The sequence below is a fragment of the Acomys minous genome (assembly GCF_964271855.1).
Source record: "Acomys minous genome assembly, chromosome: 5".
Lineage (NCBI taxonomy): Eukaryota > Metazoa > Chordata > Mammalia > Rodentia > Muridae > Acomys > Acomys minous.
In genome coordinates this window covers 12,367,733-12,392,180 of record NC_140494.1, presented here as the reverse complement: position 1 = coordinate 12,392,180, position 24,448 = coordinate 12,367,733, and the positions used below count along the sequence as shown (strand labels likewise).

The 24,448-nt window shown below is 40.7% G+C and overlaps 1 protein-coding gene across 1 annotated transcript in view; it reads left to right on the top strand.

The window, feature by feature from the left end:
* The window catches only part of USP6NL (USP6 N-terminal like), a 128,073-nt gene that overhangs the window by 24,720 nt on the left and 78,905 nt on the right, over positions 1–24,448 (top strand). The gene's annotated exons all lie outside the window — the stretch shown is intronic.

The following is a 24,448-nucleotide window of genomic DNA, read 5'->3' as shown; positions in this document are numbered from 1 at the left end:
ATATAATCTTGTTCATAGTACATCTAGGATTTTATATATGGATTTAAAGTTACAGTTCTGTAATTGTTATTATAATTAGCTTCATAATTATTAATAGTCCTTAAAGGTGCTGATGAGTCCTAGCTTATTGAAACAGTTCCCTGTTTTCTGGTCAATTACAGTGCCTCAGATAAAAAACCATCTGTATAGAAGGACTCTCAGAAGAACCTGAACTTTCTGGGACCCACTCAGCTAGAGTTTATTCCTTAGGCTAGACTGTACTGAAAGGTTTCAGCAGTGTCTTTTGCCTTCTGAAAAAAATCTTTCCTTCTGAAGTGACTATTGAAAAATCATGGATTTTAACCTTGGACATTACCTTTTGCACTTCTAAGATTGATTATGAATCATACTCTTATTTACAGAGATTTTATTTTATTTTTGGTTTTTCAAGACAGAGTTTTTCTGTGTAGCCTTGGCAGTCCTGGACTCTAGATCAAGTCGGCCTTGAACTCATAAAGATCCATCTGCCTTTGCCTCCTCGAGTGCTGGGATTACGGGTGTGTGCCACTGCATCCAACTCAAGAGTGCATGTTTTTATGGGCCATGGGCCATTTCGCCGTGATCAGAGAAGTAATGTATACTGCAAAGAAAAGGCAAAGCTGACACAGGTCTCAGAAGGGAGGAGGACTGGAGAACACACAGTAGCCTCTGGCTGATGTGTCGTCTGTGCAGGATGCTATGGGTTGTCTCTGTCCTCTGTTGTCTTAGTGTGCGAGAGTGAGTAGATTTCACATTAGGAAAATGACAGAGATGCCTTTGACTGTTAGAGATAGTCTGCGCCATGGATATTCATACACTCATAGTTTTATCAAAGCAGTGGTTACGTGTGTGAATATTTGATCTAAACTGTGATGGTACGTTGAATTATTTACTCTAAGGCTATAAACATGCACCTAAATGCTTTTTGAAATATATATATTTTTGTGGTAATGAACTACAAAGAAATGCTATGTTAATTTGATAGCTTTGATTGACTCTATAATAGTGCCATATTGCCTGAATGAGATTTTGAGTTGTTGGTTTTGAAAATGGATTTGTATTTAAATTTCCTTACTATGGCTAGAAAATGTCTTTTTCTTCTATATTTGAGTGGTGTTTATTTGTATTTAGTTTAGAAAACTCAAAAGAAAAGCTCATTTCTATGTAAGGGAGACCTTCAGAAACTCAAAGCATAATAATCTGGAAATTAGATTTTGTCCAGCTATAATGTACCATGTATGCCCTAATGTGGCTCACAGCGCTTTTCCACAGGGGTAGTACAGTCTCCTGCTGTCCTCTGCTTGCCCGGGTCATCTTCATGGTAGTTCAGCAAACACTCTCACAGGCAGGCGTTTCATGCCAGTTTGTGCTGGCCGAACAGGACGAGGCTGAGCATTACTGTGACAGTTTGTGCTCACTTACACGTCAGGGTACACACCATGTACAAACAAGTTCAGTGTCTCCTTCAACATTAGCTGATTCTGTGCAGTCAGTGTTGCAAAGATAAGTTGGGAAATATTTGTATTTCCTGTTTGTGAAGTTACATGTATTTATGACCATTTCCACTGAGCCACAGATTTGTTAAGTTCTTTGCTTTTTATAAGCAAAATTATTTTTTCTCTCCATTTCCTGTTTTTTTGTTTTTGTTTTTATTTATGTATTTATTTGAGACAAAGACAAACTAATACAAACTGGCCCTGAACCTCTGTGTTCAGCACGTCAGGCTCCTGCATTACAGATGTGTCCTGCCATGTCTTTGATAAAATATTTTTAAAGACTGGTTTTAGCTTCTAACTAAACAAGTGCTTCTGTTTATAAACAGTTGGTATTGCCTGCTCTGAGCTTATGTGAGAAGAAGATATTATTGTCATCTTTAAACATGTATTTTGTGGCTTCTTTCTTATCCAACAATTTCAACATTTTTTTTTTTTACTTTGTTTTTCTCTTGTGAATGAAATCCTCGGAAGATTGTTGGCAAACTTTTTCTGTGGCTTGTTTGTTTTTTGTACTTCTGAGATTAAGCTAGGCTCTGTTTAACACTAAGCAAGCGTGCTATCACTGAGCACCACTCACCTCAGGTTGAGCGCATGCATGTGTGTGTGTGTGTGTGTATGTGTGTGTGTGTGTGTGTGTGTGTGTGTGTGTGTGTGTGTGTGTATGAAGACATGGGGTCCCCTGGAGATAGGGTTACAGGTGCTTGTGAGTCACATGGTATGTCCACCAAGAATGGAACTCTGGTCCTCTGCAAGACTAGTGTACACACTTAAGCACCGAGCCGTCATGTCAGTTCCCAGTGTTCATTTTTAAGTAAATTAAAACACTATTTGGAGCATATAGTGTTATAGATTTTAGGTGCAAAAAAGGATGTAGAGAAAACAGTCTATAAATTTTATTATTTTTTATAGCTACCATGTTTATTTCATATGTCAAGCATATAGAGATTGATTTCTGAAATTCTAGGACAGAATGACATGTTTTTCCTCTAAAAATTCAATGGAATGATAAAGTATACAAACTAATTTGTTAACTCAAAAGAATGTATTACTTAGAAATGGGTTTATAATTTGATTTTCTGTAGTCTTTTTTTTACTTGTGGGCCATTTGTCATCTTGAGTATTTACAGATTATTTTTGTCACAAGAAATGTGGCCTCTCACATTTTTTTCCCGGGAGAAAAATGACACTAGCTTAATTTTAACATGCATTTCCAGGAAAGTAAAAATATTATCTTGAAAATGGGTTAAAAGAAAACAACTGTCTGAACTGTTGCCAAGACTGAAAGATGCTGGGTTGTGATTCATAAGATTAAGAGAGTTTAATGTGGAGCACAGTTCCAGCATCTGTGTCCATGATTATTACATAGAGACAAGGTTGATGAAAAGTTTACAAGGAGTGCATGTGCACTGCCACAGTTTACAAGGGATATGTGTGCACTGCCACAGTTTACAGGGGGTACGTGTGCACTGCCACAGTTTACAAAGAGTACGTGTGCACTGCCACAGTTTACAAAGAGTACATGTGCACTGCCACAGTTTACAAGGAGTATGTGTGTACTGCCACAGTTTACAGGAGTCCGTGTGTGTGCACTGCCACAGTTTACAAGGAGTATGTGTGCACTGCCACAGTTTACAGGAGTACATGTGCACTGCCACAGTTTACAAGGAGTACGTGTGCACTGCCACAGTTTACAAGGAGTACGTGTGCACTGCCACAGTTTACAGGAGTACGTGTGCACTGCCACAGTTTTGGAAGATCAATAGCAACGAGTACCTGGGTCAGTTGTTAAATAATGTTAATTCTATATGGCAGGCATGAGGGGTTGTTTTTTGTTTTTGTTTTTGTTTTTATTTTTCTGCACTGGATTATGGCATTATTTTTATTAATAGATAAAATCTCTTAAAGGTACATATTGATAAAAAGAAGAGTAGAAGGATCTATGAAGTTAGTTTATAATTCCTTAAGATTCTGTGCTGTTGGTTTGACGTTTTTACAATACTGTTTGCTAGGCATACAGAATTATTGTTTCTCTTTAGAAGTACACTGATTTTCTTGACTTCTTCATGCTTAGGGTCAAACAAGATGCCCCAGTCCAAACTTGTAAATGACTTCACTAAATGAATGAGAAGAAAAATGCATAAGAGACCAGCTCCAGCCTTGTCCTTTCTCTGGTTTGATTTTCTTTTGATGCATGAAAAGCGTTAGGAAAATAATTCTTTCCTTTTGTATAGCTATTTTTCTACCATTAACTATTAATCACTTTCTGATATCTGTCCTTTCACTTGAAATGTTTTTGCCCAGTATTTTCATCTAGAAAAAGTAGATGGATGAAGTCGGGCAGAGTAGATAGTGATTTTGTTTCCAGTCACTGCACCTCTCTCTTGCGGTCTCTTTCTTGATGTTTGGATAACGATGGGGAGAAGTAAGCTAATACTTTGGGGGTTACCAAAAGTTATTGGTTTGGGAGATGAGAATACATAGCAAAACTGCAAACGTAGGAAGCAGGATTCGAATATCTGGGTAGCAGGTAAGAGTTTCTCTGCAGAAGCCAGCAGCTCACAGCTTCTGCATGTAGCCTATTGCAAAGGCAACTATAATATGTTTTCTGTTTTCACACTCCAGATTTTTAACATATAGAGAGAATTATACTACCCATCCCTCCTAGCTCCTACTGTGTCTCCACCCCCAACATATTTCTTCTCAACGTCATCATCATCTTTTTTTGTTTGTTATTTTTTTTTTGTTGTTGTTGTTGTTGTTGTTTTCGAGACAGGGTTTCTCTGTGTGTCCTGGACTCGATTTGTAGACCCAGGCTGGTCTTGAACTCACAGCGATCCGCCTGCCTCTGCCTCCCAAGTGCTGGCATTAAAGGCGTGCACCACCACGCCCGGCTCATCTTCTTTTTTAATCCATGTAGTCCAGTTAGTGCTTCTTTCCTTATGTGTGTGGGTGTGAGGTCATGCACAGAAACATTCTCCAGAAAGAATGCTCCCCCTCCCCCCGCAGCTATCAACTGCCATTAGTTAGCTTTCAGTGAGGCATGATGTCCAGAGACCATCTATCCATCTGTACTGGGATTTTGGCAGACTTGCTCTTGTACAGGTCTTACACAGATAAACCATAGCTACTGTGAGTTCATGAGTGTGATAGCCATGCCATGCCCAGAAGACAGCATTTTAGAGCACTCTTCCCTGGCCTCCACCTTTTCAATTCTTTCTTCTTCCTCTTCTATGGTGTTACCTGGGCCTTGAGTTGAGGAGCATAACATAAATGCTCCATTTAGGGGTAAGCACTCATTCGCTTATTCTCAGCACTTTGACCGGTTACCTGTCTCTCCACTGACAGCTGCCCACTACAGAAAGAAGCTTCTCCACCAAGGTTCAGTGCAGCCCACATCTATGGGTATAGACAAGTATTTAGGAGGCAATTTGACAGCTTGACCATTTAACAAACTAACAACAGCAAGTTTTATCTTGGGGTCTATGGCCACTCAGCCATGTCTCCAGGGTTATAGTACCAGGCATGAAATTTATTCCTGTGTAACAGGCCCCAACTCCAAAACAAACAAGTAAACAAAGAAGTAAATGGCGCTGTTAGTTACCCTGTGACAGTAGTGTCGCTATTGCAGCAGTGGGAGGGGAGTATTGCAGCGTGCAGAGCCTAGTGCTGGGTGAGACTGTGCGTATATATTTCTTAAAACAAAGATGAATTTTTAAGAACCAAAGGTGTTTCTCTCTTTTAAAAAATAACAGCGAAATAGTTGATTATATTTATTGTAAAATAGAATAATGTAAGTATTTCTTTATAATGCTACCCTTCACAGCTCTGGTTCTCAACTTTTCTAATGCTGTGCTATGACCCTTTAATACAGTTCTTTACTGTCTTAGTTTGGGTCTCGTTGCTGTGAAGATACACTGACCATGGCAGCTCTTATAAAGGATAAAATTTAATTGGGGCTGGCTTACTCACTCAGAGGTTCAGTCCGTTATCATGGCGAGAAGCACGGTGCGATGCAGGGAGACATGGTGCTAGACAGGGAGCGGACAGTTCTACCTCTGAGCATCTGCGGGCAGCAGGAAGGGACCGTGAGCCACTAGGCCTGTCTTGGGCCTCTGAAACCCCAAAGCCCTCCTCCTCCTTCCTCCAACAAGGCCACACCTCCTAATAGTGCCACTACCTATGAGCCTGTGGGGGCCCGCCCATAAAATTATTTTTGTTGCTACTTTATAACTGTAATTTTGCTTCTTTTATGAATCATAATGTAAATATATGTGTTTCCTGATGGTCTTAGGCAACCCATGTGAAAGAGTTGTTTGACTCCCAAAGGGTCTAGACCTACAAGTTGAGACCCACTGATTTAGAGGAAACATTATTGGTACGATTTTGGTATCTTTCCTTTTTGGCCCTGTGTGTGTGTGTGTGTGTGTGTGTGTGTGTGTGTGTGTGTGTGTGTGTGTATTGGAATCCTTGTGTTTTGTGCCTTCTGTGCTTACTTATCCTTAAACTGATATCGTTTCCTATGACCACGTGTTAGGATCATTTGACGGAGAGTTTTCAAATGCTCTGCAAGTGTGTTGCAGTGATGATTGTCATTTTGAGTCACACTAATGCAGTGGGGTGGGATAATGTAACCGAAATTTATGGAGAAATGAATTCTCTTTTCTTTTCATCAAACATCATGTTTATTGAGAGGCTGGTGTGAATATTGGGAGAGAGCAAGGGTTTCAGGGCTGGGCATGTTGCTCAGGAGTAAAATTTCTGCTTAATAAAATCTTGGCCCTGGGTTTGATCTCCAAGAGGGAGAAAGAGAGTTGGTTACTATTCAGTTTCTTTTCCAGAAGAGAGGTGCTTGGTATTTAATACCTATTACCTATTTAAAACTGCCCTAGGAAATGGAGTAAGGCATAGAAGGGATGAAGTTTGGTTTGTTTCTATCCAGTTTTCAAAAGGTTTACTAAAAAGGCCACAGTTTTGGTTTGAGGTGCTTTGACCTATCTGAGTGTGTCAGCCTCCCGCTCCCTCCCGCTTCCTTAGCCTCCCACAGCCTCCCACGGGCATGTCTGCAGTCCTTGGACTTTAACGTGCTCATATGAACTTGTGCACTGAAGCTGGCAAGTAGTTGCGGTAAATGTCTTGTTCAGTCCTTTCTTACAGTCTTTCCTGCTGTCATAGGTTTGCACTGCTGCTCTCCCAAAGTTAACACCAGATGGTGACGGTGTTTTGAGTGGATATATATGCACATGCTCGGGCTTTTTCTCAGAGGAGCTGAAAACTTTGCCCTAAATCCTAAAGCTGTACATTTTTACCGAGGAGCCATGGTGGCAGAGAATGCAAGGCTTTATTTTATTTTTTACTTTGTGGATTCATCATGTACCTCAGGTGAAAACTGGGAAGACAAATAAGTCATTAGCTGTCTCTCTGAAAGCAAAGGTGCTGCCTCTGGTTCTCTCTGGGGTCCATTATTTCATGATGTTTAAAATAACATAATAAATACGAAAGAAAGAGAAATAGCAAAGTCGGTGATACAGCAAAAGGGAATGATTGCTGGTGGGGGAATCCTTTTAATAACTGTAACAGTTAGCAGTGTTAACCCGCCGCCTCCTCCTCTTCTTAGTTCCTGTAGCTTTACTTTGAGAAGGGCTGCTGGGTGCGGAATGGAATATGAAGCACAGGTATTAAATATTCATTGGGCAGTTTTGCTGTTGAAGCCATTATGTGGCAGAAGCAGTGATTTTGCTTGTTTTGAATTCTCTGGTCCATGTCTCTGTGGCTGAGACCAGTGAATTTGTAGACGCCTTGGGGGGAATTTTTGTGTGCTGTGTGAACTTAGACTTATATTCATGTACTGAGAACTCAGAGGTGTGTGAGGAGGAGGGGAGGGGGAGAGGAGGGAGGGAGAGAAATTTATAGGATATTTTTGAGGCACTGTGTCTTTTATGCAAATCTGGGAGGTTGGAGTTAGCAAGATAGATTTTTATTTTTATCTGCATTTTCTGATTCAAGTATAAGATTTTTGAGAAATTGGAAGAAAGTATTAAAGCTTTGACAGTACAGGGTATTTTGGTTTTACTTAAAAATTTGCACATAGCATCTGTGATACCGTTTGAGAATTTATGACATAGACTTGGTTTTTCTTGTCGTGGCTTTTGTGCGAGAGTGTTCTTTGCTGTGCTTAGTGGTTTACAGATTACTCAGTTTGGTGTGAAGGAGGTGTGCTTTGCTCAGGAATACAGTTTGGGCTCCCAGGATGGCCTTCTCACCTGTTGTGAAATTCCTCTCAGGAAGATAGATCTCGTTCTCTCGTTCTTTTCTGTTAACCTCTCCCGAGCTTCACTGTAGCTGGGCAAAGCAGTCGTGGCTCTGAAGTTGGGTTGTTCAGACAGCAGGAATGCGTTAAGCTCCTGATGATGGAACCTGTTGGCTCTAGTGGAAGCAGCTGGAGCCCGTGGCTTGTTACCTAGCAATGATTCAAGTCTTGCAGCTTGTAAAGGAGCTGGTGACACCGTCAAGGCAAAAGGCAGCTACAGCCAAGGAAGGTAGGAGCATCCACAGAGAGAACAGCCGGAGCACTTTAAGGCACTTAGAGGCTTTGCTAAGTATTGATCTGAAGAACAGCTGTAAGCATTCTGTTTTCACGTGTGCGTTTACCTTCCTGCATTGTGACAGTGCCTGAAAAGGACCAGGTAGTATGGCGTAATTGTTAATATGCTCATTATTCTGTTTTAAGCATAAACTTAGAAGCATGTTATTTTATTAAAAGGCACAGAGACCAAGAGGAAGTTATTATACTCTGCTATGACCGTGTTTTCACATTGCAGAGATCCTCTTTATTAGGGATTTTGGTAGTAGGCAAATAATTACTATAATCCTCTTAATCTTAAATTGTAAGCATGACAGAATTAGAAGGGCCAAGCTGGAAGTCTGCTTGTGATAGGGCAGAAGTAGGTGGCTCGTGTTTCCGTGAGTAGCTGGTAAGATAATAGCAATAAGTAAGACCTTGACCAGTGCGTAGTGAGTTAGTCTTTCTTAGTGAGCAGTCGCTTTGTCACTTTGTCTAAGATGACATGCTTCATCAGCACTGTTGATGTTTAAACCAGTCATATACTTAGAGCATATGCTTGAGATATGTTGGGGTACCGAAAACATACTTTGTTGTACTTAGAGGAGGCACATGCCTGTTTTTGCGTTTTGAACGTTTGAAGTAGTACCCCTCTAAAACAATAACTAGGGGTGGATTTTCAGGTCTGCAGGCCATCAGCCAAGGTGGCAACTGGCACACACATTTAATCTGTGGGTAAAATGTGGTAGTTGATAACAATGCACGCGCCAACTGTCTCTCATGTGAGCCTGCTGTGCTTCATGAGTGTGTTCAGTATCAGAGCATGCTAGTTTATAGACTGGGGCATTGGGTAATGAAAGTATATCTCAGCTGATGCTAAATGCAGACTTTAAAAATATTTTGTTTTAACATGGTATAAATAGCATTTGAAAATAAAGGCGATGTGATTCCAAATAGCCTGAGTAAACTGATTTGAATCAATGGTATAAAGTGATACAATGGTAGGCAGTTCTGTCATATACAAAACAGTAGACCTGGAAAAAAAAAACCATGCATGGAAATTGTCTTACTAGTTATTTTATTGTAGAACATGATATTTAAGTGATCAAACAAGATCACATCTCAGAAAGCAGAGGAGCAGCCCCTGTTTGCCTTTGGAATGTGGTGGTGTACTTATTTAGAGTACTTTGTAATTATTTATTTTCCGTTTTCTGCTTTTTTCCCCTCTTCCTTTCTGAAGTAGACCATTTTCCTCTCTAACTGGTAGGATTTTAGTAATTAACCACTAAAAAATTCCTACTGCGTTTACTGTTTCAGGAGAATATAATTAATGTACTCTCAATATGTTTGAAAATGTCAGATTCATAATTTGACCTTTACAGAATTTTTTTTTATTGGAATGCTTCTTCTAGTTTTTAATTATAGCTACTTGGGATGTACCTAGGGCAGAAGATAATACTGTTTATTTATTTATTTGTTTACATCTTATAAAGATTTATTTTATTATTTTGGTATGTAAGTATGTGGCTGCATGTATCTCTGTGTACCACATGTCTACCTGGTGCCTGAAGAGGTGGTGGTCCCCAGTGGGTGCTGGAAATCAAGCGCAGGTCCTTGCAAGAACAAATGCTTTTAACCACTGGGTCAACTCTCTGCCCCAGTACTGTTTTTCTTGACTTTGAAAGGATGTCTGTGTGTCTCCTAAGTGCCAGGAAATACCATAAGAATAGAAAAAGAGTACTGCAAAAATATATGTCATATTAAGGTGACAGTGTGGCCTTTGCTCTCAGATTTTAAATTTGGATGAGGTAGAATTTCCTCTCACTGGGAAATGAAAGACGTTTATAAAGAGTTTTTTTTTTCGAAAAGCTTTTTGGAACATTTTCTAATTGTGTTCATTGTATCATTAACATTTATTACTTTTATTCCTTTGCTATTGTTTTCTCATTTTAAAGAAAAGGTTGCTTTTAAAGACTTACTTTGATTCTTTTTAAAGTATGTGTATACGTGTGTCTTTGTGTGGGTATGTGCACATGAATAAGTGCAGATGCTTTTGGAGTCAAGAAGAGGGCATCACATTACCTAGAACTGGAGTTTCAGCGTTGTGAGCTGCCAGACATGTGTGCTGGGATCTGAACTTGGGTCCTCTACAAGAGCAGGATGCTGTCATGAAGCAGCTCTCTAGCCAACCGTTTTTTAAATAATGGCGCCCCTTTAAGAAAAGCAGCATCGTGTATGTAGCTCAGTGGTTCTTCCCCTTCCTGATTCTGCGACCTTTAATACGGTTCATCGTGTTGTGCTACTTTTAGGAATCATAACATAAATATCTGAATAGCAGGGTCTCTGACATGTGACCCCTGAGAAAGGGTCACTTGATCCCCAAAGGGGTCTTGACCTGAGGTTGGGAACCAATGATGTAGATAAGTATAACTCTGGCAATAAGAGTTCAAAGTAATGTGGAGAGATGCATACACACACAACTAAAAATAATAAAATAAATATTTTAAGAAAGTTTAAAATGACACTTAAAAATGTAATATGAATGTGGGTGATACAGAGCAAATGCAGTATCTTAAAATACTATGTTCACATTAACAGTAAATAGAATGTAAAAGTGGGTTTATGAAGACATTGTACTAGAATATCAAAGTTGGGAATGAAGTAGTTGTGATAAATGGCTTGGGATTTTGCTACAGGGATATAAACAGACTTGTAGGATCCTTGGGAGTGGCTTAGAGTGTCTTGGCCAAGAAGAAGAGTTTTGCAGTTCAGTGACTAGTGAGCTAACAGCCCTTAGGAGCCTTGACTGACAGGTCTTTCTAGTCGGAATGACCTAATGGGCCTTCAGGGACAGGGGTAGAACAGTATAGCGCCTTGTGAAACATGGAGTGGAAGGGACAAGTGATACTTATGGAAGGCACAAATGATGCTTTGTTTAGCGGCAAATAAACCATCCCAGTTTCTGAGTGCTGCCTTAGCCTGCATCTGTCTGGGACTGCCCAGCAAAGCTAGTAGTGAGCCTGCGCAGCCTGAGCAGTCAAACCTGCATGCTCTTCATGTGGATGTTAAAGATTGAGTGTTGGGGTTGTGGTGTTCAGGGGGCTGCTTTCCCTTTAAAAACCTCTTGTCTATTTGATTAAACTCTTTGAGAATAGTACATCTTTCTCTAGCTTGTCAAACAGAGAGATGCTAAATGTGGTTGAGTCTGAATAATGCAGACTTGTTGTTCCTCCTCCCCCAGAACACGTTGGTAAAAAACTTTTTCAAAAAAAGATTTATTTATTTATTACATATATAGTGTTTTCCTGCATCCCAGAAGAGGGCACCAGATCACATTATAGATGGTTGTGAGCCACCATGTGGGTGCTTGGAATTGAACTCAGGACCTCTGGAAGAGCAGACAGTGTTCTTAACCTCTGAGCCATCTCTTCAGCCTGTTTGTAAAATTTTAACATAAAAGTTTATAAACATTTTATAAAGAAGCCAGGCAGTAAATAGCATTTTTCCATGATCTCTGCTTCAGTTTCTGCCTTGAGTTCCTGCACTTAATGATGGACCATTAAGCCAAATAAACCCTTTCCTAACTAAGTTGCATTTGGTTATTGTTTTAATCCAGCAATGGAAAGCAAAGTAGGACACAGGTTATATATCTGTATCTGCAAACATCAGTTCTTTGTGATGAAAACTTTGGTTGACGCAAAAACCCCTCAGCTTTCACCTTAAAGGGAATAAAGAGATGGTTTATTCTGAAGCCATTTTGAATAATCATGGAGAACACAGATTAACCCCACATTCCATGTTCCAACATGGAAGCAGTTTCATAATTTTTTTTTATAGTTTTACTTAACAAAGAAAATCATAAATCAAGGCAAGTTTAAAATCCTTGGTGGATATATCAAAGAGGGGGGAAGCATTTCTGTAAGTCTCAGATCTGGTGACTACTTGACAAGAATGTTGTCATCACCAAATGGGAGATGATACTGGAAGGACTGGTTGGGGTCAGGCTTGAGACCCTGTAAGGATGACATGTGACCTGCTGTGAGCGTTGTGTTGAGCTTGTTACTATTGCTTCACTGATGTGTATGATGTGCCCGGTCTCTTAGGTAGCTGCTTATTTATGATGTGGACAGTAGGTAGAGCCTTGCGGTCAGCAGTTAGATGAATTTCTGTCACAGTGCCTTTGGGAATTTGACTAAGAGTGGCCTCCATAGACTCATGTGAATGCTTATGGAGTAGCATTAGGGAACGTGGCCTTGTTGAGTATGTGTGGTCTTATTGGAGGGACTATGTCTCTGGGGTGCTCTTTGGGATTTCAAATGCCCAAGCTAGGCTCAGTCTCTCTCTCTTCCCCCAACCCCCTCTCTCTATGCTTTCTGCCAATCAGGCTGTAGACCTCCCATGCTTCCCACTCTGATGACAATGGACTCCGCCTGTGAACCTGTAAGGCAGCCCCAATTAAATGGTTTTCTTTGTAAGTGTTGCCCTGGGCATGGTGTCTCTTCAAGCATAGAAACCCTAAGACAGCACCCATTTACTTGTAGTTTGAAAACTCAAGGCAAAGGGGTTTGTCTTTAAATGTAACATTTAAGTCAGAATTCTGTGTGTATTTTTAGGTAAAGTTAATTGATAAAAAGGGGTTTTGTTTTTTCCCCCTCCAGATTGCTGGGATTAAAGGCATGCGCCACCACTGCCCAGCTAATAAAAAGTTTTGTCAAGGCCATATTCAGGAAATATGTTTAGTTCAGATCATATGGTCTTTTATTTTCCTAGGAAAATATTATCTCAGGGTAAGTGAGCCCGTTTCTTAGCTCACTGGCTCGTGTGTCATTGTGTCGACTATGGTGGAGAGCTTTTGAAGGAGGGCAGCGCTTGAAATAAGGCAGTAGGTATTCAGCCAGGCATAGCTTGAAATGCGTAACTTTTTGAAAGGTTACCTTCAAATTGATTCCATGCCTAAAATTGAGTGTGATGGACTACCTGAAAGGCTTCCTCTCTCTAGAAATCAGTTAGGCACTGCTGGGTAGTGATGAGAATTCTTCATGTGGCAGCTACTAGCCACATGTGGTTATTTGAATAATTAAAATTAAATTAGACAAAAATCTGTCAACTCCTCAGTTATGTCTGCATGCTGGAAGCATCAGTAGCCACAGTGTAGTCAGATGGCAGTGCATAGACCTGTTTTCAACTCCCTGTCTGGGCTTGCCTTTTGAGTTTTTCCTGATTGTACTTAAACACTTATCACACAGATGTACTCAGGAAACATAGAAAAAATAAAATGAAAGAATGGCACTTAAGGTAGCAAGAAGGTCTGATTTAGGGTTATGGATCCATGTGGAAAAATGGACAGAGCTAACCTGTGGGCTGCTGTTTGCCTGTGGTGTATGCTACAGCACATCCGTTTACTAGTATAGCAGTACATAACAGCTCGGATGAGCAGGCACACAGTGTATGTGCTGCCCTACATTCTGTTGGTGAAGAATGGATTACTACAACACTGCAAATACATTTCAGGTGTGTGGTTTAGCTTATGGAGTCCGTGGACCTCGGACCTCGGAGACCTGAGATGCTGATGGTAGCTGTACTTTCTTGGGTTTTGTAAGGGTGGATAGAGCAGGAAGTAACTGGGCACGGAGGTAACAGGTTCCATTTGGAATGATGTAGAGTAGCTTTTTGAGCATGTGCCCACACACTACCTTATAGTATGTAAATCCATCCATCCATCTGTCTTTTGTTTTTGTTTTTCGAGACAGGGTGTGTTTGTTTCTGTAGCCCTGGCTGTCCTGGACTCCCTTTGTAGACCAGGCTGTCCTCAAACTCACAGCGATCTGTCTGCCTCCCCAGTGCTAGGATCACAGGTGTGCACCACCGCTCCCAGCTGTTTTTAAAAAAGTACTGTTTTGTTTTGTTTTTTAAGCCATGACCTTGAGTTTTAGAGAAAGTTAATTTGAAAAATGCAGTGCTCCATGCAGAGCTTGCCTGGTGTTCCTGTCTCTGTAGTTTACACCAGTGATAAATACACATACAAATAGCCGATCGCTGGTAAGTGTAATCAGTTGCCTCAGCGCCGAGAGCCTTCAGTTGTTAGCATTGCGTTAGTGCCGAAGCAGAATGGCCACTAGACGTTATGAACATTCTCCAGAGAGTAATTTGGGTTGCAGTGAGTTATTTTATTTAGATTGGTGCTTGGAACTAAATGTTTGTTTATACCACTATCATAATATAATTTAAATGCCATTTAAATGTGCTGAAGCATCTTCATTCAAGTAACTTGTTACCCTTTGAAAATAGGCTGCCTGAGTATTGTTTCTCTCCTACTCGGCAGACACCGGATGCAGTGATTAATAAAGGTCATTATGCTACTTAGTCATGGAGCTTTTAGTGACGGTACCTGAACGTCTGCTGCTTTCCTCACTGCAGTTCCCAGGAAAGCTGCAAATTGTAGATGCTTGGTCTTAAAGACCTGGCTTAGACTAGTCTAAAGTATTTCTCAAGAATGTTTGACTATTCCTTGAAGTTTTAAATAATTTTGGGAAGGCCTTTATCTTTCTGTACAGTGGATAATCAAAACGTCAATGCAGCAATGTTTTGGAGTAGTGGCTGTTCTAGCCCCACTTCCTGTGGCTGGTTTCTCTCTCAGGGGCCGGTCTGGCTGTGAACATACCTGTGGGCAGCGTTGTTCTTGTGGATGTTGGTTACCATGAGAAGCCTGAATTTGTAAATAGGAAGTTTGGAGTACAACTGAAAGAAAGGAGAGGCAGATTGTAGCCAATCCTGTGCACTGCGGGGTTCTCTTTACAGACTGAGACAACCAAGTACAAACTGGACAGAGAAGCAGACGGGCTAAAGCAGTGCACATGTTGTTAACACCTGAGAAAATGCTTAGTGTCCTAAGTATGAGAATGCTGTGTAGTGTTAGAATTGTATGTGGATGCAGGAAACCTAAAATCTTGGTGAATAGCTCAAACTGTACAGGTTGTTGGCCTCAGTAGGGCAATTACAGTGGCTTTGAGTAACCAACTCTTTTCACATGCAGTCTTTGCCTACTTTGCCCACTGGGTGTGGGTGCTACTTGTATAAGGAAAGCAAGTGCTTTCTTTTAAACCACCAACCACCACCACGTGCAGAGGTGCTGTTAGGGTAACTGCCTTTTTTTTTTTTTTTTAACCTTGGAGCAGTTTTGTTAAAAAGTTTACACACTAATGAAATGTCATTTGCCTATATCAGCCACAGTTTAAAAAATGATGTTCTGTGTTACTGTGTGTTATGGGTAAGTGAATAAATTAATAAACTTTAATTTTTTAATTTAAGCGTATTTATTGTGTGTGTGTCTCTGTGTCTATGTGCGAGTGCAAGTGTGCATGTGCCATAGTGAGTGTGTGAGGATTGGAGAATATTTTTTCAAGAGTTGGCTCTTTCTTTCCATCTTGCTCAGTCAGGACCCTCTTGTGTTTGTAGTCATGCTGGGAACTCTAGGCTAGCTGGTCTTTGAGTTTCTGGCCAGTTGTCCAGCCTCTGCCTCCATTTCTCCATAGGACTGCTGGACTGACAGATGCGTGCCACTGCATCTGGCTTTGCATATGGGCTCTAGGGGTCAAACTCACAGGTCACTGGCTTGTGAGGCAAGCACCTTTGCCTACTGAGCCACCTCACTGGCTCCTGGTGAGTTTTGTCTGTTTTTGTATTTATTTATTTCATCTGGATTATGAATTCCAGTCCGTGGTTGTAAAGAAGTAATATTCCTTTTTGCGTGCATACAGCACACACTAAGACCCTCACTGTAACGCTGTGATAGTTACCACACTCTGCCAGAGATTGCCAGCAGAAGAGATGCGTATATTCTATAATGTACCCCACAGGGAGTAAAGTGCAGTGTAGAGGAACAGACCTGAAGGAGTAAATGTGGATTGCCGTGAGAAATTGAAATGTTGTTAAACAATATGGACAGTATGATTCTTGTCATGCCTTCTTAAGTGTATGTTTCTGTGTCATTCATGGTTATGAATGGTAATATATCTGTTTGGAGTGTACAGAGGGGAAAGAAGTTTTGAAAATAGCATTAATCTTGGGGAGTAGGATTGAGAAGGGGAGAAAAGGAGAGGACAGAAAATTAAAATTTTAATTTAAAAAATTTGAGATTATAATTTGATTACAACATTTCTCCCTCTTTTTTTTTTCTCCCTCCTTTTTCTTTGGTCCAAGTCCTTCCCTATACCTCTCCTCCCTGCTGTCCTTCAAATATATGGCTTCTTTAAAAAAACAACAACAACAACCCAGTTATTACATAGCTGTATACATGTAATAATATAGTGATGGGAATATATATGCCCCCCAAATATAACTTGTTCAGTTTATATAATACTATCTGTATGTATGTTTTCAGGGTTAACCATTGGCATGCTCTTCCCTGGGAAGGACCGCCTCTCCTGTTCCCAGCTTTCCTCAGTTGCCTAGAGTTCTTTGTTTATGGTTGAGGCCTCATGGGTTTTTCTCCATCTGGTCATCAATGTCAGTTTTGCTTAGCTCACAGTCGTGTTGGTAAGACTTTATGGATGTAGCTTTTGACATTACTACGAGACACAGTCTCCCAGCAACTCCCTGACCTTCTGGCTCTTACAGTCTTTTCACCCTCACCCCAACCCCACCCCCCACTCCTTTTGCAATGTTCCTTGAGTCTTAGGTAAGGGGGTGTTTTGTAGCTGTATCTATTGGGCCTGGACTCTGCAACTCTGCGTATTGATTGGCTGTGGTTTTCTGTAGTGGTCTCCCATCTATTGCAAAGAGAAGTTTCTTTGATGGGCAGGGGTGGCAAAGACTACACTTAGCTGTGGGTATAAGGACAAATGTTTGTCTTTTGTTGTTGAGGTAAACTAGTGATTGTAGGTTCTCCTTCAGTAACATGACGTCACCAGCACTGAGTAGTTAGCTAGTACCAGACATGGGCTCCCTCTGGTTGAGCCAGTCTTAAGTCTAAATAGAGAGCTGTTGGTTACCACCAAGGCATGCTGCCACCTCTGTTTCCTCAGGGCTATCAGAAATTGCCCTTTTCTTGATAGATCTCCGTATGACTTGACTATCTTATAAGCATGTATTAGCTGTTGGATTAGAAAACTAAGTGTTCTACAGTGTGCATTTAAGAAACATTTACTTACTTATTTGAATGCACGTGGTTTGTATAAGGAGGTCAGACAGCAACTTGCCCAAGTATTCTGGAGATTAAACTCAGGTCTTAGGCTTGGCATTTACTTGATGGGCCGTTTCACTGGCTCCAATGTGGGTTTGTTTGTTTGTTTGTTTGTTTTAATATCCAAGTTTTCATGAACTTTCATGTCATCCTTAGGCAGGGGCTATGCTAATCTTCTCTGTGTTGTTCCAATTTTTAGTATGTGTGCTTTCAAAATGATCACCACTGTGACTTTAAAAATATTTTTATCATTTTTAATTATGTATAGGTATGTGTCGTCATGTAGGTCTGTGCCTGTGAGTTGAGTGCACGTGCCTGCAGAGGCCAGAGGCGTCAGACACCTGGAGTGTAGTGATAGCCAGTTGTGAGCTGCACGCTGTGGTGCTGGGGCCCAGACTGGGTCCTTGGGGAGATTGGCATGCACTCTTAACTGCTAGACCATCTCTCCGACCTGTGGGCTTTTTTTTTTAAATACATGAAATGCAATCATTCTTTTTTAAGAAGTATTTATTTTTATCTTATGTGTATGAGTGTTTTGTCTATATGTCTTTCTGTTTACCACGTGCATACTTAGTGCCTGAAGAGCTCAGAAGAGTGCTCTAGATCCCAGGACCAGTTAAGAATGGTTGTGAGCTCCTGTGCCTGGGCTGGGACTTGAACTTGGGTTTTCTGGAAGAGCAGCCAGTGCTCTTACCCACTGAGCCATCTCTCTATTTTAAGAATTCTTGACAAAATTGCTGGAAATTTTATTTTAGCATCTTACCACATAGAGTATAATATTCTTTCCTAGTAACTCAATCAAGAATTTTAAGAATTCTTGATGAAATTACTGGAAATTTTATTTTAGCATCTTACCACATGCAGTATAATATTTTTCCTAATTACTCCATGCTCAGAAAATATCCAGGCTCCTACACTATGATCAAAGTAGATCAACTGGCTTTTATTTCTTTTTATAGTTAAATTTTTCTGACTTAGAAAAAAAAAGATTTCTTCTTTCGCTTTTAATGCTGTGTTTGCATGTATGTCTCTGTGTGGGTATGTACACTTAGTGCATGTGTGCAAGGAGGCCAGAGGTATCAGATCCCTGGAGAGCTGGAGTTGCTCGTGAGCGTGAGCTGCCCATGGTAGTGTGAGTGCTGGGAACAGAACTCTGCCCCTGGAAGAACAGCAAGGGCTGAGCCATCTCTCTAGCCCCTTGTTTTTGACTTCTTTAGGCAGACAGTTATTTTCTATACTTTTTTTTTTAGTGTATTTTCCCCATGTCTAATTTTTTTGTCTAGTCTTTAACTTAGAATGAAAGCAACTATCAACTTGCTTTTATTTGTAAACGTCGTTCTGAATGAAATGGGTAAGTTAGGTTTGAGTGACTTGTTTTTGGAAAAGGAACTTTGTTATGATTTGAAAATCTACTTTTTACTTTTTAGAAATCCTTCCCCCTTTCTTTTCTGTTCGCTCAGGTCTCTGATTCTTTGTTATTTGAGACAGCTTGACAAGTGAAGTATTGCTTAACTTAGGTACCTTAACCACCACCACCACCACCACCACCACCACCACCACCAACACCAGTAACAACAACCCAAATAACCCTGCAGTGTGTCTTCCCCTTTTAGAGAAAGTTGTTGTGATGCTATGGGCAAGGAGCAGGTGTTTTAGGGCCATGTTATACATGAAAAAAGCCCCTATACATTAAGTATCTATTTCTTTTCTTTTTTCCTTAATGGTAAGAAGATTCTTGCTTTTGCTGAGAAGGTGTTAACACATTTTGTGTTATGTTCTACCTGGAATATACAAGGCTGACTAGCTTTGAATGAAAGTTTCTGTTATTGAATTTAAAATGCCCTTAGGCTATATATACTTATTTTTGAGGTGTTTTTGAAATTTGAATTCCCTTTTGTTTTGTTCTGTTTGTTTTGAGACAGGGTCTTGCTCTGTAGACCAGGCTGGACCTGAATTAAAAAGACATCTGCCTACTCCTGCCTCATGAGTACTGAGCTCAAAGGTTCAGGCTGAGACTCTAATTTTTTTTACTTCAGAGTGAGAAGTAGAAATTATTTGGATCACTAAGTAAGGCCTTTAACTTAAATACTCTGAAGCATTAATATTTTTAATCTGTAATTTCTAGAAACTCCTATAACTCAGTTTGTGTGTTATAGTATATGTATTGTAAAAATAGTCTATCTATATAGGTATAAGTATGCGCGCATGAGATTTTAAAATACAGTGTAAGTATGATACTTTCAGTTTGGCTATCATTAAATAACAGGATTTATTTGTAACAAGTTAGCTGAAGTAAAACCCTGTGACAATAGGAGCATGGGGCTACTGGAGTAAGAGGCACGTTGGAGCCTGATTGTGAGATCCAGGCAAGGAGAGGGGTGGCCAGTGAACACAGGCCTGTTGGAGATTGCTTTTGTCATGTGAGAGTTGTGTTACAAGTGTCCAGATACAGATATCCTGAAAACTACAAGGAATGAACTCAGTTTTTAGGGTGTGCCCTTCTATTTCTTTTTATCTGTGTGTTTTCCTTCAATTTTGAGGAATTTTCTCAAAATTAATTGAAATGTTAAGTTGCTAGTAATTTTCAGTATTTTTAAGGCTGTTGTTTCCCTGTCTTTTTTCACAGTTTTGTTTAGGCATTTTATTCCCATGTATCAAAAGCTCATCTGGCCTTTTCTCTGGCTGTGTTTACGATTTCTTCTTTGCCCTTCAACTTTTGCAAGTTTCCTCTCCTACGTGTCTGGAGGTTTTGTGTTTGTTTGTTTGTTTTGTTTTGTTTTTTTCTCGACACAAGGTTTCTCTGTGTAACAGTCCTGGCTGTGTTGGAACTCTCTTTGTAGACCAGGCTGGCCTTGATCCGCCTGCCTCTGACTCCCAAGTGCTGGGATTAAAGGCGTGAGCCACCATGCCCGGCTGTGTCTGGAGTTCTTATTGACATAGTTGATATTTGTTTTGCCCTTTGAGGGTTGTTTTTGTTGTTGTTGTTGTTGTTACTTCTTCAGAAACTCTGTCTCCATTTGTTGCAACATCTCTGGGGCTCTAATAATAAGCATGCTGTACTATTTCCTTGAGTTTTAAATGTTACCTTTGCTCTTCCATCCCTTTCCTTTTTACAACCTGTTTCCTGTTTGTCTAAAGCTTCTTTTCAGTTGTATCTAATTTGATGTCAAATTGAGTTTTTAATTTCAGTGATTGTATTGAATCTGATACTTGAAAAAAAAAAGTCTCTTAGCTGGGACTAGCCTTTCTTATCCCACACTTCCTTCTCCCCTCTTCTCTCCCTCCCCTCCTCCTTTCTTGATTGAAAGTCACAGCTCAATCTAATACTGGTTAGTAGACTTGAGTAATGAGTGGATGTAGGTGTAGTCTCATAACATTGTTTTTATGAGTGAGTTATCTATTATTTCTGGTATTCTTGTCCAAATCACAATCCTTTTAGTTGCATACAAGGAAACATGGAAATTCACATTAGTGAGAGAAATGTTATTCTAAAGTCTTGGATTCACTTGTTGGTTATTATTGGCAAGTTATGTACAACACACCTACCACATGATCTCAGAAGATTGTAATTGGCAATTATTGTACCTTCGTCTTGAAAAACAAAATCTTTGAATTTAACAAATGTTTGAATTCCTTGGCCATAATATGGTTATGGGTTTATTTAATAGTGAGACAAATAAAAATGCAAGCAATGATTGAAAAGCATATAAAGAAATTAGTGAGAAATTATGTGTACAGGTGTGAAGGGGAACATTGTTAAAATGACACTAAGCTTATAAGTTTAAAGCTTAGCATGTTAATACTGTTTGTGGAATAGTTAAATGAGGAGTGTTTGGCATTTATGACTTTTATGCTTACTGTAAATTGTGTTACTCCAATGTAAGAGTTTTCTCAATCTTATTCTCACCCAAGAAAATATTAGTGAACTTCAGCAAGCTTGTGGTTGCAGCTGGTTCTAGGGATGTAACATTCCACAGCCCCATCCCTACCCATTGGCAGTATTGTAAGGTTGGCCTCTAAACCACATAGTTGTTATACATGGCAGAACTTTATGGCCATGCTAAGGACAGGAATTGAGCACACAGCAGCACACAGCAGCAGCAGCAGCACACAGCAGCAGCAGCAGCACACAGCAGCACACAGCAGCAACACACAGCAGCAGCAGCACGCAGCAGCAGCAGTAGCATACAGCAGTACACAGCAGCAGCAGCAGCACACAGCAGCACACAGCAGCACACACAGCAGCAGCAGCACACAGCAGCACACACAGCACCACACAGCAGCAGCAGCACACAGCAGCAGCAGTAGCATACAGCAGTACACAGCAGCAGCAGCAGCACACAGCAGCACACACAGCAGCAGCAGCACACAGCAGCAGCAGCACACAGCAGCAGCAGCACACAGCAGCACACACAGCAGCAGCAGCACACAGCAGCAGCAGCACACAGCAGCAGCAGCAGCAGCAGCAGCACACAGCAGCACACACAGCAGCACACAGCAGCAGCAGCAGCAGCACACACAGCAGCAGCAGCACACAGCAGCACACACAGCAGCACACAGCAGCACACACAGCAGCAGCAGCACACAGCAGCACACAGCAGCACACACAGCAGCACACAGCAGCAGCAGCACACAGCAGCACACAGCAGCACACACAGCAGCAGCAGCACACACAGCAGCACACAGCAGCAGCAGCAGCAGCACACAGCAGCACACAGCAGCAGCAGCACACAGCAGCACACACAGCAGCAGCAGCACACAGCAGCACACACAGCAGCACACAGCAGCAGCAGCACACAGCAGCAGCAGCACACAGCAGCACACACAGCAGCAGCAGCACACAGCAGCACACACAGCAGCACACAGCAGCACACACAGCAGCACACACAGCAGCAGCAGCACACAGCAGCAGCAGCAGCTCCCTCACAGGATTTATGGTCCTGTCTTGGCAGTTTTGAGCCATACACTTAAGGATGACTCATCCTATCTCACTTGTTTAAATTCACTGTCATTCAAAAACCCTTTCATTCTGTTCTCTTTTTTCCCCCAGGTTTTATTCTCCCCAGTGAATAGATTCACTGTAGAAGGCCTCATAGTGCTGAACATAGTCTTTGTTTCTTTTAATTGGTATATATGCCATGCTTCTAAGTACATTAAAAGCCTTTACACATAATGTCTTGCAGTTTGCTTTTAGTCATGACAGGAAATGTAGTCTAGTGAGAGGTAGTAGTGTGTGAGAATAGTGAGGCAACAGACTCCTGTTAGCCTCAGTTGAGACAAGAGACTCCTGCTAAGCGAATGAGCATGTAAGTCTGCAGTATTTACTTTAGTGAAAGTGTATATCCCTTACACAAGGACTTTACTAAACTTAATTGCAACCAATTAGTGTCTATTCTAGGAAGTACAGTCAAGCCGAGTCTATCTCAGTTTAGTAAATAATCATGCTGGCACAGCTATTTCAAAGAACATTTGATTAAATACAATTCCAGAAAGGAATGTGAACATTTCTCAGATTGTGATGAGACCTGAGTTAAGATCCTGGGTACATAAGCATGACATAGCATGTGGTAGATTCTCAATAGCTCTTGCAAGGCTGCTTATGGTCGTTTAACACATAGTTAATTGGCTAGGACTTGCCTTTAGAGGGGTGGGAATTTGACCTTAGGAGCTATGTGATATTGGATCATTAACCTCTCAAGCTTGTTTCCTCATGCTTGTTGTGTTTCCTGTGTCACTAGGTTGCAGTTCTGTAACTTTATTGAGCACCACTTAGGTGTCAGGGTCCTGTTCCAGGCACCGGTTGGACTAGCAAGTAAAATGCTGCACACTGAGTCTAGAAGGGGAGGTTGAAAACAGACAAGTACATAGGCAAAGTGATGGTGAGTTCAGAATTTTCTGTAAAAAGAGACTGAAGAAGTGGCTGTTAGATTGAAATTGGAGAAGTGGTTGGAGTCAGCCATAAGTGAATCTGACAAGGAAGCAAAGGTGGGTGGCTGGCTCCTGGCAGGAAGGTGAAATCACCTTATGGATTATCACTTAAGTAAAACCTCAAGGAAGCACATCGTCTCCACAGTTAGTGCAGTGGAAGCAGGTGCTGTTTGGGAGGCTTGGGGCTGTGTGCAGAGCTGGCCCATGCTTTCCTTTTGTACTGCTCATCTTTATTAAGTTCTTTGGCAGATTAGAAGATAAATTCTTGAAAATATGAAGTTTGGGTATAATAAAGCAAAATTTAAAATGCTTAATGATTGTCAGAAGGTTCTTTTTAGGTTTATTGCTATAAAATTTATATACAATAAGATTCATCTATTTGAAATACAGCTTGATGAATTTTGGTAATTCTATATAGTCACATAATCACTATTCCTTCCCAGTGCAGAAAAATTCATCAAGAGTCCTGAGCATCCCTGTTTTCTCTGTGTGCTCTGTCAGCCTCAGGCACTTACTGCTGCACCTTCTGACACTCTGATTCTGTGGTCTCTAGAATTTCGTATAGATGGCTTCACACAGTATGAGGTTCTGGGTTGAAGTTGGTGGCAGTTTATGCTGTCAGTAGCTCTTTGTTGTTGTTGAGTAGCATTCTGAAGTATGAGCTGGCCACCGTTTGCCACCTGTTCACCAGCTGACATTTAGATTGTTTGTAGGTTTGGACTGTATGAACACTCAGCCTTTATCAGTAAGTGTTTTTATTTCTCTGGGATAAATACTTGTTAATGAGATGCTGGACAGTGTTCAAAGTTTGCCCTTAACACCTGTGATTCCTCTTTTTAAAGTAGCTGAATCATTTTGTATTTTGGCCACTACTGTCTGAGAGGTCTAGATGCTCCTTGCTCTTGTCGTCACCTGGTTTCATCACTCCTTTTGACTTTATTTGTGGTATTTATTTATCTCAATGTAGTTTTGGGTTTGTGTTCCTCTGATGATGAGTGATACTATCTTTATATATTTCTTGGCTGTTCATATATCTTTTTTTGTGATGTGCTGTTCAAATATAGTTTTTCCCATTAAAAAACTCCAACCTGGAGCTGGAGTTACAGACAGTTGGTTGTAAGCCACCATGTAGCTCCTAGGAACCATAACCAGGTCCTCTAAAGGGCAGCAAATGCTCTTAACTACAGAGCTATCTCTCTAGTCTCAAGATTTTAATTTCAATGTTATCTGTTTTTTGTATTTTTTATTACAGTTTGTGCTTATTTA